The 12,775-nt window shown below is 43.1% G+C and overlaps 1 protein-coding gene and 1 long non-coding RNA gene across 8 annotated transcripts in view; both read right to left on the minus strand.

Moving 5' to 3' along the window:
- LOC116529099 overlaps positions 1 to 104 on the minus strand; it is a 17,989-nt gene extending 17,885 nt beyond the window's left edge. The window contains exon 1 of the long non-coding RNA XR_004259383.1: positions 93 to 104. This is a non-coding gene — a long non-coding RNA (uncharacterized LOC116529099). The remainder of the gene's footprint in view (positions 1 to 92) is intronic.
- MTSS1 (MTSS I-BAR domain containing 1) overlaps positions 1 to 12,775 on the minus strand; it is a 185,603-nt gene that overhangs the window by 135,135 nt on the left and 37,693 nt on the right. The window lies entirely within an intron of this gene.

Below are 12,775 nucleotides of genomic sequence, written 5' to 3' on the forward strand. Positions count from 1 at the left end.
GCGTCATTAATTATAAATATGAATTCCTTTGCAAAATGACAAGATTGTGTGAGTTGCAAGCATAAAGAAAAAAAAAAAAAAGGCTGAAGAACAAGCATCACTGTAACCAGGGAGAAAGGGCCTTTTGGCTTCTATTTTAGTTTTTTATAAGCCTAAACGAATGCAGAGTAGCTTACAGTTCAAAAAAAAAAAAAAAAAAAAAAAAAAAGTTCTGGAATCTGAGCCCAGTTGCAGCCTCTTCCAGGGGCAATAAGAGAAGTTACCAAGTGGATAGTGGTGAGGCCACGACAAGCCAGTACCCACCCACAGTGAGGGCTCTGACACCACTCCTATTTCCATTATCAAACCAAGGAGAGTGAAAAGATGACCTGAGCCATAGGATTCTCAAATACTCACCATCTGAACAAATAGAATCCTGTATCTGACAACAGCAGAGCATAACCATTTGGTTTGTAGCCACAACCAAAACTTTAAGATTGCAAATATACCACCAGAGTAAAGACAACCATAGCATACCAAAAACCCTTCTTTTTTTTTTTTTCCCCTAGGCAAATGAACTGTAAGCTACTCTGCATTCCTTTTGGCTTATTTTTTAGTTTTTTATACCATGGCCATTAAAAACAATCTCCAAAAAGTCTTTGTTGCACATTAGAATGAAACAGCTGGGTTACTGGCATGAGGAAATGTTCAATCTTGTCATTTTGCAAAGGAATTCATATTTATAATTAATGACGCTTTTGTCCATGCCAGAAGGAAAATCTAAAGGCTCAACCACAGTTAAGTATGTTCTACCCAAGCCAACTGCAATACGATTTTATGAATTATAGAGGAACAGAAAAGAGCAAGATTTTGTGAGTTGCAAGCATAAAGAAAAGAATTAACCAACAAGGCGGCCACATTTCAAGGAAGCAATGAGATTAAGAACATTCACTTCTAAAAGGATGGATAGATTTTCCTTCTCCCTCATAAAAGAAGCATCAATAGCCTAAGAAAAGGCATATATTTGACCTGCTACGTGTATCTGAGAGATTCAATAACACTTTGTTTGTGAGTGTGCCAGATGCCACCAGATTCCATCACTGGCCCCAAATGTCAACTAAAGATAACAGAGATGGGGGCAGATAAGCTACAAAGTTTGCTTTGGTTTAAGAGGCATGTCTATGGAGATGCTGGTAGACAAGGAGAAAGAAAACCCCTTAAATAAACACTAGCAAAACATTTCAAAGAAATGTCCTTAAAGATAACTTTGCTCATCCCAGAGCCGTTGGATGGATAAACAAATGTGTGTTAAAGCAGAAAGTAATTCCATTCATTCAACAGAGATTTGATCCCTACTATGTTAGGGGCTAAGGCTATAACAATAAAGAAAACATAAAACAGCGCCAGAGGCTGGGAAGGGTGGGGACAGGGAGTAACTGCTTACTGAGTATGGGATTCTGTGTGTTTTTCTCGTGGTAAATAAATAAATAAAAAACAAGAATTTCACTATTATAACTGTTTCTAAATATACAATCCAGTGGTATTAAGCATATTCACATTTCGTGTAACCATCACCACCTCCATCTCCAGAACCTTTTCATCATCCTGGTACCCAGCTTTCCTTCATGATAATGAAAATGTTTTGGAATTGGATGAAGTGGTATCACACAGCACTGCGAAACGTTCAAAATGTCACTGAATTGTTCACTTAAAAATGGTTAGCTTTACAGTATATGAATTTCATCTCAATGAGAAAAAAAAAAAAAGGAAAGAGTCTGGTTGCAGTGACCCATGCCTGTAATCCCAGCGCTTTGGGAGGCCAAGGTGGGAGAATCTCCAGACCAGGGAACAGCTAACAGTACAGTGACATGACAGCGAAGCCCAGCGTCTGGGCAGAGCTCTCAGGGGGCCCCCAAGCCCCTCAAGGAGGAAAGGTGTCCTGTAGGAGAGACCGTCTGAGGTAGCCTTGGAGGATAAGTCAGAGTCTGCAGGTGAGGGGAAGGAGAGGGAATTCCAAGTGTGTGTGATGCAGGGGGGGTGACATGTTCAGCACACCTGGGGCATGTACAAACAGCCAAAAACCCCACATTCATTTAAGACCCCATTCAAACCCCGAATCGAATCACAAGCCATATAATAAGTTAACAATCATTATAATTATATGTCATACTTAAAATATTTTATAACTATAAAAAGGGACTGAACAGGATCCCAAACAGTGGCAGAAGCTGGAGACCAACAAGTGGGAGGGGAGAAGCCATGAGGGGTGAAGGCGGAACCCAAGGGAGCGCCACGTCTCTAAGTGACCAAGGAGCCAGCAGTCGGAAGGTGGCCAGGGAGCCCAGAAGTCCTGAGTCACAGGAGCACCATGACCTCTCATTACAGCTGCCTGGACTTTACAATGTATAAAATGCTTTCACAACTACAACCTCATTTGACCTCTCCACCGTCACCCGGACAAGCAGATGCAGCAGACCTGTCATCTCATAGACAATGAAACTGAGGTGTGTCCAGCTGTACTGACCCACCCAGGGCCACACAGCTGTGAGCAGGCAGAGAGGGTCTGCAGCCACCTCCTATAGGATTCCCAGCTCCACCTCGCTGAGCCCTCTCCATCACGCAGGCAGCGCTCCACGAATGCGAACTCAAGCGCCCTGTTCACCCCGTTCCTATTCTTACTTGATTTAATCTTCTGAAAACAAACAACAACAAAAACCTGCATATTTTCAGTCTGGGAAATGACCTGGTAAAAAGGAAGCGGTCTTTTTTTAGTAAGATGTGGACTCTTCGCAGAGTTTTATACATGCAACTTGGCAGAGTAGTTAGTAGTTTTTCAGATGAAATAATGCATGGACTGTCCAATTGCTAAAATCGTAACTTAGTTATGAATGATTTAAAACCTAGCTTAAATGAACCAAGCTGGCTACAACTACCTCAAAAAAAGCATAGCTATAGTTCCATTAAATTGCTCAACAGAAACCTCAAAGGTCTAGCTTGGTGGTTCTCAGCCAGGGCCAATCTCAATACCCATTTTTGGTTTTCACAACTGAGAGAGGGTAGAGGCTGAGAATACTGCTAAGCAACCTACAATGCACAGCACGCCCCTCACAACTAATATTTATCAAGCCTCAAATCACAGACTGAGAAACCCTGGTCTCAATTCTGCGGTGTTTCCATAAACTGATCCCTGAGGTGGGAAGAACATGGGACTGGAGCCTCACACAGACGACAGACATACTCCAAAAATGTGTGTCTGGCACACTTGGATAAAATCGCACACAGCTTCAAAGTTGTGTGCCATTTTAACCACATCACTTCAAGTCACCAAGAGTCTTCATTTGCAAAACAGGTTCCCACTACCTTTCTCAACCTGAGATAAGGCAGCTGGTGGGTGAACTGAGAGCGCCAACAGCAGAGGACCCACAGTAAATGCTCAAGACCGAGGCTGGACTAAGATCTCCAAATAGCACTCTCTCCCAGCACTCACGTTCTGCAAACACGTCTGAAAACACAGGCCGGGCGCGGTGGCTCATGCCTGGTAATCCCAGCACTTTGGGAGGCTGAGGCAGGCAGATCATGAGGTCAAGAGATCAAGACCATCCTGGCCAACATGGTGAAACCCTGTCTCTTGGGAAGCTAAGGCAGGAGAATCACTTGAACCCAGGAGGCCGAGATTGCACCAATGCACTCCAGCCTGGTAACAGAGCGAGACTCGGAGAGAAAGAGAGAGAGAGAGAGAGAGAAAACAAACACCAGAGCAATGGGCATCATCTAAATAAGGGTGGAGGCAATTACCACCCTTCCATCTCATTAAGCCGGAGTTCATATACCTGCATGGGAACCCAGGGCTTGGGATCACTGTCATCTCCCACACAGACTGGAGTCCGTGACCAGTAGGACCACCTGGACCACTGCAGGAGGTTGTGTGGTGCATTTACATGGCTCATGTTTCCTGCAGTTCCAGAACAGCAACACAGCTTGCACTTGGGCTTAAATCGTATTATCCAAATGAAGTATCACTCTCCTAATCAGCATCCGCCTTTAAGCAAGCACAGATGGCAATCACGTGCTTAAGTGGCAACTCAAGGGCTGAAATCCGGGCAAGCTCTCCCAGGCTCTCGGATCTGGTTCTGTGAGTGGATTCTGAGAGAGAGGGGTCAGGAAACACACGATGGCCAGCACACGCAGAGAGCTCAAGGTCTTTTGTTCGCCCTCAAGCCCTTCTGGTGAACCAAATGGACTCCACCAGAGTCAGCGGGTGAATGCCCTTGTCAGCCTCGCAGGCCAGTCATTCTCAAAGAGAAGCCCGGGGATTAGCAGCACAGGAAGAAGAGTGTTTACTATCGCCTCCACAATTCTTTTGTATTTTATCAGATCCTTTGGCCATCTTTAAGATAACTGTGCACTGTCCTACTTCTGACAATCACATTAAAAGGGTGCGTATTAAAGGTCCCTTTCTGTCTTAGCAGAAACAGTATTTTTTCATTTTACTTGTAATCAATCAGCTTTGCCCCCTTTCCTGATTTTAAAGGCAGGAAGAAGCAGCATTGTATTGAACTGTGAAATTCGTTCAAATGCGGCTCTGAAGGGAAGTACCACCCGGTCGGCTGGATATTAGTTTCCATGGTAACCGAGGTCTCTGGGCCCTAGCACACACAGCAGGAAATGCTGCAGATTACCACAGCAGCGTCTTCTCCTAGAAATAAGAGGTCCATAGCAATTGTAAACATTTGGGGATCAACAAACTTGTGTATTTGTGCATATGTGCATACGTGTGTGTATGTGCGTATGTGTGCATGTGTGTATGTTGTGTGTGCATATATGCATATGTGTATATGTTGTATATGTAAGTTGTGTATATATGGTGTGTGTACGTGTATGTGTACAGGTGTGCATGTGTGTATATGTGTATGTGTATATGTTGTGTATGTAATGTATATGTCTGTATTTGTATATGTGTGTGTGTGTATGTATGTGTGTATACGTGTACGTTTGTGTGTGTGTATGTGTGTATGTATCTGTGTATATATATGTATCTGTGTATCTGTGTATGTGTGTATGTGTATATGTATGTATGTGTGCATGTGTGTATATATGTGTGTATGTGTGTATCTGTGTGTATGTGTGTGTATGTATGTATCTGTGTATGTATGTGTCTGTGTGTATGTGTGCATCTACTAAGGCAATGTAGATGAATCGAAGCCTCATTATTCTTACAGTTAAGAAGTTTATGTCAAATGAAACAAATGATTAAAATGTAAGCAAAATAGCCTCCCCCCTTCCAAACAGCTAAAAGAAAACAAAAATATCTTCCCCAGGCCGGGCGAGGTGGCTCATGCCTGTAATCCCAGCACTTTGGGAGGCCGAGCCGGGCAGATCACGAGGTCAAGAGATCGAGACCATCCTGGCCAACATGGTGAAACCCCGTCTCTACTAAAAATACAAAAAAATTACCTGGGCATGGTGGCACGCACCTCTAGTCCCAGCTATTCGGGAGGCTGAGGCAGGAGAATTGCTTGAACCCAGGAGGCGGAGGTTGCAGTGAGCCGAGGTCGTGTCACTGTACTCCAGCCTGGTGCCTGGTGATGGAGTGAGACTCTGCCTCAAAAAAAAAAAATCTTCCCCAGAAAAAGGCAGAGCCAGAATGGAAGCAGAGAACCACTTTGGAAAACAGATGACCACGGGTTTCTCATTAACAAACAAGCAAACAAAAACGTCTGTGAACAATCATCGACTGAGCATACAGAACAGGGATGTTTGTTCACAACCTGTCATGTCCTCCTTAAACTCCCTCACCATTAAGCCAAGAAGCCAAAGCCAGGAACTGGTTAGGTGGCTTTTAAGGGAAATCCTGCAATAGAAAACCCATGGCTAGAATCCCCTCTCTCCTTCCTAGTTGGGTGATCTTGGACAAGTGACTTCACTGACTCTCAATGTCCCCAGTAAAAATGAAAAGGATATTAGGTGAGCTATAAGAAAAAAAATCCTGAATCTTCTTAAAAATGAAAAGCCAGATAGCTACTTAAAAAAAAAAACTTCCAAGTAGTTACCACTTTAAGCTTTCTAAAAGTAGTGTATACAAATCAAATTTCTTTAAAATGAGAAAGGAGAATTCACTGCCAAATTCTCCATCACAGAAGACCTTTTTAGTATTCTACATGTATTCCTTGAGTTATTTTCCGGTAACACTTTTCCTACAGCAGAGGACACATGTGCGGTTAAAGTGAAATTTTTAGTTCCAAGTAGTTTTCACATTTTGTGCGTGTTTTCTAGCTAAGGCTTTTTCAGCGGGAGCACAGAGGAAGCATCTATGTGGTCTGACCAAACTGACCCGTCCTAGGAAAATATTAGTTTGACAACTTCAAGTGTCTTCAAGTTCACATTTACATTCCAGATGGTTATTTTTATCTGAAATGGGCAGAGCAGACCAAACCAAGTTCATTGCTCTATGGCAAATTATTCTTCACAAGAGAACATTAAAAAAAAAGTTAGTGGCCAGGTGCAGTGGCTTAAGTCGGTAATCTCAGCACTTTCGGAGGCTGAGACAGGTGGATCACCTGAGGTCAGGAGTTCGAGACCAGCCTGACCAATATGGAGAAACCCCATCTCTACCAAAAATACAAAAATCAGCTGGGCATGGTGGCACATCCCTGTAATCCTAGCTACTCAGGAGGCTGAGGTAGGAAAATTGCTTGAACTCGGGAGGCAGAGGTTACAGTGAGCCGAGATTGCACCACTGCACTCCAGCCTGCGCAACAAGAGCAAAACTCTATCTCAAAAAAAAAAAAATGCTTTACTTCATCTGCATGAACTAAAATAACTGCATTTGTCCATGAGCATTAATCAATATTTTACCAAAAGTGACGACAAGGGGTGTGTGTGTGTGTGTGTGTGTGTGTGTGTGTGGCAGTGGGGGTGCCATGGGGTAGTAGTTATTAAGTGAAAACAAAAAGCCAATCTATGGGAAGCAAAGGTAAGAAGAAGGATGGAAAGAGGTGGGGGAGGAGAAGAGGGCAGAACTGTCAGTGCTTGTATACAAAATGCACAGTGGCTCTGTTAGCTGGAAGGGGGGAACTGCTGAGTAAACTACTTTATTATGTAAACTGCCTAACAACACAAATAACTATGCTGCACACAAATTAACCTCAGTCACCCATGAAAACACACATCCTCTCCAAGCTCGGACCTTCCTCGCCACCACCGCTGCTACTGCCACCACCACACCACATAATTCACCGGCATTGATGAAGGTTGCTGAGTTTAGACAGAGAACAGCACACAAGCATCCAGATGGAATTCAAGTATCATCTGGGGAAATACACTAAAGCTTAATGGGGAAACCCCACTGAACGGAGCAAGAATTTCTCTCTGCTAGGAGTAGGACAATCCTTAGCAGGACAGACACACACGCTTGGGTGTGGAATTCTGATATCCCTCACTATCCCTGCTGGAGGATGGTACAATTCTGGTGACATCCTGCCCTGGGGACCCTGGATATGTTTTGGTAAATGTGGGATTCGGATGTGTTCATTCTGGGCTAACACATGACGACTGCCCTGTCATGTGTCCTTCCAGGAAGACACAGTTAAAAGCAAAACACTACTGAAGCAGGAATGCTGGTTGACCACAGTGCTCCGGCAACTGTTGCTACCCAACCAAAGATCAATAATAAAAGGCCACTTGTCAAAGGGGTAACAGTGCTCTCATCAGGCATCAGTTTGTACCTCAAGAAAAGATCAACGGGATTAGGAAGGAGGGATTCGTTTATCACCAGTAATGCTAGGTTCATGATTATAAATCTCCTAAATATACGGACTTGCCTATCAAAATAATCAGACACATAAGCAACCATAACTCAATCAACTGAAGAGGGAAAAAGGTATTTTTTTTAATTTATAAAATAAAAACTCCCTATAAATATACAGATTCATTTGTTATTTCCAGTTCTTATGTATAGCATGAGTTATAAAGATGCTAAAAATGCACGACACCCTACTGTCCCGGACTGAACACAAAGTCTGAAGTTTCATAGAAAGCACACTCCAAAAACAATGACAGCTTTAAAAAATGGAAACTGGTGAGACAAACTTTACATGCATGGGCCATTTTTAAAAAGTTGTTTTATTCATAGCAGATGCATCTGACTAAATCTATTGTGCTAACAAATTAAAATGACACAAGGCAAATTGAAGTGGAAAAACATCAAAACGATGAAACCAAAAGCAGAATGTACATTGACTAACCCATTTAAAACAATCTTTTTTATATCACCTCTCACTAGGGCAATGAAAGCTCTAAAATCTGTTTATAGGAGGGCTTAGGAGCTGGAAAACTTCCTTTTGAAGCTATGTTTACATAATAACCACAGATTTTAGCTGTGTTGCCTATTATTAAATTTAACCATTTTTATAGATTTTATTTGTACATCATGTAAGATTGAGATTATAAAAACTGTTCAATATAAAAAGTATATGATACACATACATACATGTGTTCACAAACACACATACACACATATATACAGTTTAGATGGTTTCAAGAACTGACAGAGGTGAACAAGGCTACACTAAATCTACCCCGTTTTAATACCACCACAGCCTTCAGCAAAGCTATAAACGTACCAAAGATCAACTGTGCATAGAAATTAGTCATCCTGGAAGATGGGACTTGTTTCTTTGTCATTTCAGGCAAGAATCCTCTAAACCCAAGTCCAATGCATTAGTCATTTCACCTAACAACCAGATTTTTTTAAATCGAATGAAAAGGATTATGGCTATAAAGTCTAATCAATAAAGGGCTGCTGGACATGACCCAACACTAAAGTTATTCTTCATATTCACGTGTGAGGCAGAAGAGTTATAAATGGTGAATACGTAACCATGAGGAAGCACACCAGTCTCGAATGCCTCTGGACCCAGTTATCATTTAACATTCAGTGACCTTTTGACAAGTCTATGGGCCTCAACAATATGAATGCATTTTGCCACTTTTCTTATTTCTGCTAAAGTATCTAACAGCAGTCACCCTCCTCGGGTTCCTGAAAATTCCCTCTATGTACCTTGAAGAGTGTAACAAGAAAAAGCCTGACCTGGCTTAAAAGTTAGGTCATCATCACAAAGCAGTTTCTCAGGCTTCCCCCTCCCCATTATTGCTCCCATAAGCAGCCTTTTTGGGCACTTTTTTTTTTTTTTTTTTTTTTTTTGAGACAGAGTCTAGCTCTGTTGCCCAGGCTGGAGTGCAGTGGCACCATCTCGGCTCACTGCAACCTCCACCTCCTGGGTTCAAGCAATTTTCCTGCCTCAGCCTCCTGAGTAGCTGGGATTACAGGCACGTGCCACCACATCCATACAATTTAAATTCCACGGATATATGTATGTTTATGTGCTGAAGGTATATCTGTGCCTTATATATAAACATAGTAAGAACCCCTTCCCTCCTCGGGAACCAATTTTCACCCCTTTAGGAACAATATTTTGTCCATTGAAAATGCATGAAACAGACATACTTTAAAAAGATGGGTGGTGCATTTGCTGTTGGGAACTATAATTATTTATATATATCTCCACCTAACCCCCCACCCTCATGTGCCTGGCCCAAACCCTACTATCACTCAGTAATGCCTCAGAAACAAGCCCCTAATTACTTGATCCTCACATTCCCAGAATCCCAGGTACTTATGCAGTAAGCCCACAACAAAGCTGATATAAAACAACATAAATGACTCAAAATAACATATTTACTATTAAAGAAAAACAAGCCTTTCTTGTAGGAATAGTATATTCCCTAGATCTGTGCTGTATAATACAATAGCCACTAGCTATGTGTGACTGTTTAAATTCAGATTAATTGAAATTTTTTAAAAATTAAATTTCTGGCCAGGCACAGTGGCTCACACTTGTAATCCCAGCACTTTGGGAGGCTAAGGCAGGCAAATCACAAGGTCTGGAGTTCGAGACCAGCCTGGCCAACATGGTAAAATCCCATCTCTACCAAGTACAAAAAATCAGCTGGGCATAGTGGTGGGCACCTATAATCCCAGGTACTCGGGAGGCTGAGGCGGAAGAATTGCTTGAACCTGGGAGGTGGAGACTGCAGTGAGCCGAGATCATGCCACTGCACTCTAGTCTGGGAAACAGAGTGAGACTGCGTCTAAAAAATAAATAAATAAATAAATAAAAACAATTGCTGTTGCTTAGACACACCACAGTCAGCCACATTTCAAATGCTCAACTACTGGCTACCATATTGGACAAGGCAGACGCGGAACATTTCTAGCGTCAGAGAACAATGACCCCGGCCCAGGCTAAAAGGCCAGACTGCATCAGTGTCATCCACATGTACACATGTCCTGACTTAAGGCCTGCAGCTAAAAGCAAAGCAAAACAAACAAAACAAAAAAGACATCAGAAAGAAAAAGTAACTTTGTCTGAGCCCAGTCAAGTTTCCATTTTAACCAACTACAAATGTTTTTATTTTTTATAGCTTCATTCTTACGCCCCCACACCCACTTACAAATACAGCAAGGAGACCTTTCTTTTCTTTCTTTTTTTCCTTCCTTCCTTCCTTCCTTTCTTTCTTCCTTTCCCTCTCTCTCTCTCTCTGAGATGGAATTTCGTTCTTGTTGCCCAGACTGGAGTGCAATGGCACGATCTCCACTCGGCACGATCTCGGCTCACCACAACCTCCACCTCCTGGGTTCAAGAGATTCTCCTGTCTCAGACTCCTGAGTAGCTGGGATTACATGCATGTGCCACTGTGCCTGGCTAATTTCTGTATTTTTAGTAGAGATTGGGTTTCTCCATGTTGGTCGGGCTGGTCTTGAACTCCCAACCTCAGGTGATCCACCTGCCTCGGCCTCCCAAAGTGCTCGGATTACAGGCATGAGCCCCCGCGCCTAGCTGATATGTCTTTTTATTTTTAATCAAATGAAGACATTTGACATTTCCTTATGGTAATATTTGAAGAATTTTCCGTTCCAGTCCTGCAAGAAGAGCCTCTTATATGATGTTTTTAATTTGAAAAAAATGTTTTTCAGTTTGAGGCTAAAGAGTTTGCTAGGTAGCAAACAGAAAAGACAAAGATTTCAGGTGATAGATATCCCAATTACAATTACCCTGCTTTGATCTTTTTGTTTTTTGAGACAGAGTCTCACTCTATTACCCAGACTGGAGTGCAGAGGCATGATCTTGGCTCACTGCAACCTCCGCCTCCTGCGTTCAAGTGATTCTCATGTCTCAGCCTCCTGAGTAGCTGGAATTAGAGGTGTACCACTAAGCCCAGCTAATTTTTTTTTTTTTTTTTTTTTTTTTGTGTGTTTTTAAAAGAGCCAGGATTTCACCACGTTGGCCAGGCTGGTCTCAAACTCCTGACCTCAAGTGATCCACTTACCTCTGCCTCCCAAATGATTTGAACTTCACACATTATATTAATTTACAAAATTTCATATAGTTTACAAAATATCACATGTACCCCCCAAAACATGCACATTACTATGCATCAATCTTTTTTTAAAAAAAGTTTGCTAAGTAGAAACAGACTCTAATTACATCAAAGAGTTCTGGGCTTGAATACCAAAGTCAATTCAGAAGTCATAAGCTAGCGAAGTCCCAATTAAACAATCTGGTTAAAATAAAACTCAGGAGCAAATAAGAGCAGTCTGGCTGGAGCCAGGAAACAACCCAGCTGAGAACCCAAATAACCCAGCACTTTCTCCCCTCCAAGGAAAGGTTCCCTCCCCTCCTCCACTCCATCCACGAAGCAGGGTGGCTGCCTTCTACCCAGCTGTCCCTTGCATCAGACTTGACCTCAGGGAGGGGTTACCAAGATTCGAATTCTGAACTCCAGGGTGGAATGTGGCCAAGACCCCATCCCAACAGCCCCTTGCCCGAGAGCTGACGGGCTTCCCACCAGGATCCATGAGGGCCGCATTAATGTGGAAGCTTCGGTGTGTGCGCAGTCACTCATTCAGCAGATGGGTCTGCACCCTGCTGAGGGCCAGATACTCAGCATCTGGGAATATGAGTTCTTCTGAAAGGAGCAAGGCCCTGTTCAAGGTGTCTGCAATCTGGTGGGGAAGACAGTGACAGCAGAGCTAGAGGAATCCTCCAACCCCAGCATGTCCCCAGAGGCCCTGAGCAAGGAGCCAGTTTACTTCCTGAGGTCAAAGGTCTCACAGGTGACACAACTCGTAAACCCCTGGGAGACCGGGAGCAGATCCTCATGCATATAAACAGGGTGACGAAGGGGAGAGCTAGAAAGGGCATTCCGGGCTTGGAATGCACATGCACCAGCAGAAAGGGATCAAAGGTTTTAAGGGTTTCAGAAAACAGTGAGCAGTTCTTTGTGGATGCAGCTGCCAGCCATGGGCACGGAGATGTCAGTGGACAGGTGGGTTCTGGCAAGATGGCAAGAAGCTTTATGTGTCAGCACAAACGTACCTCACCGGAAAGCAACATTTCCCAGAAAGCTTTTCAAAATTGGAGATTCTTGGGTCTCACCCAGTTATTCTGATTCCATAGGAGTGGCAGTGCCCTGAAATCTGTACCTTAAAGTGAACTTCTTGAGTGACTGTGATGAGTAATGCCAGAACTGCAGACCATGGCATTTCCCAGTATCTGTACTGTAAACAAGTAACACATTTGTAAGAACTAAGCTGTCAGAAACTTTCTTCCAACACGCTTCACCAGCCTTGGTGATCCAGACTCATGGATTAAAGCACCTGGCTAAGGCTCCAGCCTCCAATGGCTGTCCCTGAAGTTCTGGCATCCACCTGCCTCCCTCCTGCACACACTCCAAG

This window comes from Sapajus apella, unplaced genomic scaffold (assembly GCF_009761245.1).
Source record: "Sapajus apella isolate SASKATOON/1434 unplaced genomic scaffold, GSC_monkey_1.0 scaffold3, whole genome shotgun sequence".
NCBI classification, from domain to species: Eukaryota; Metazoa; Chordata; class Mammalia; order Primates; family Cebidae; genus Sapajus; species Sapajus apella.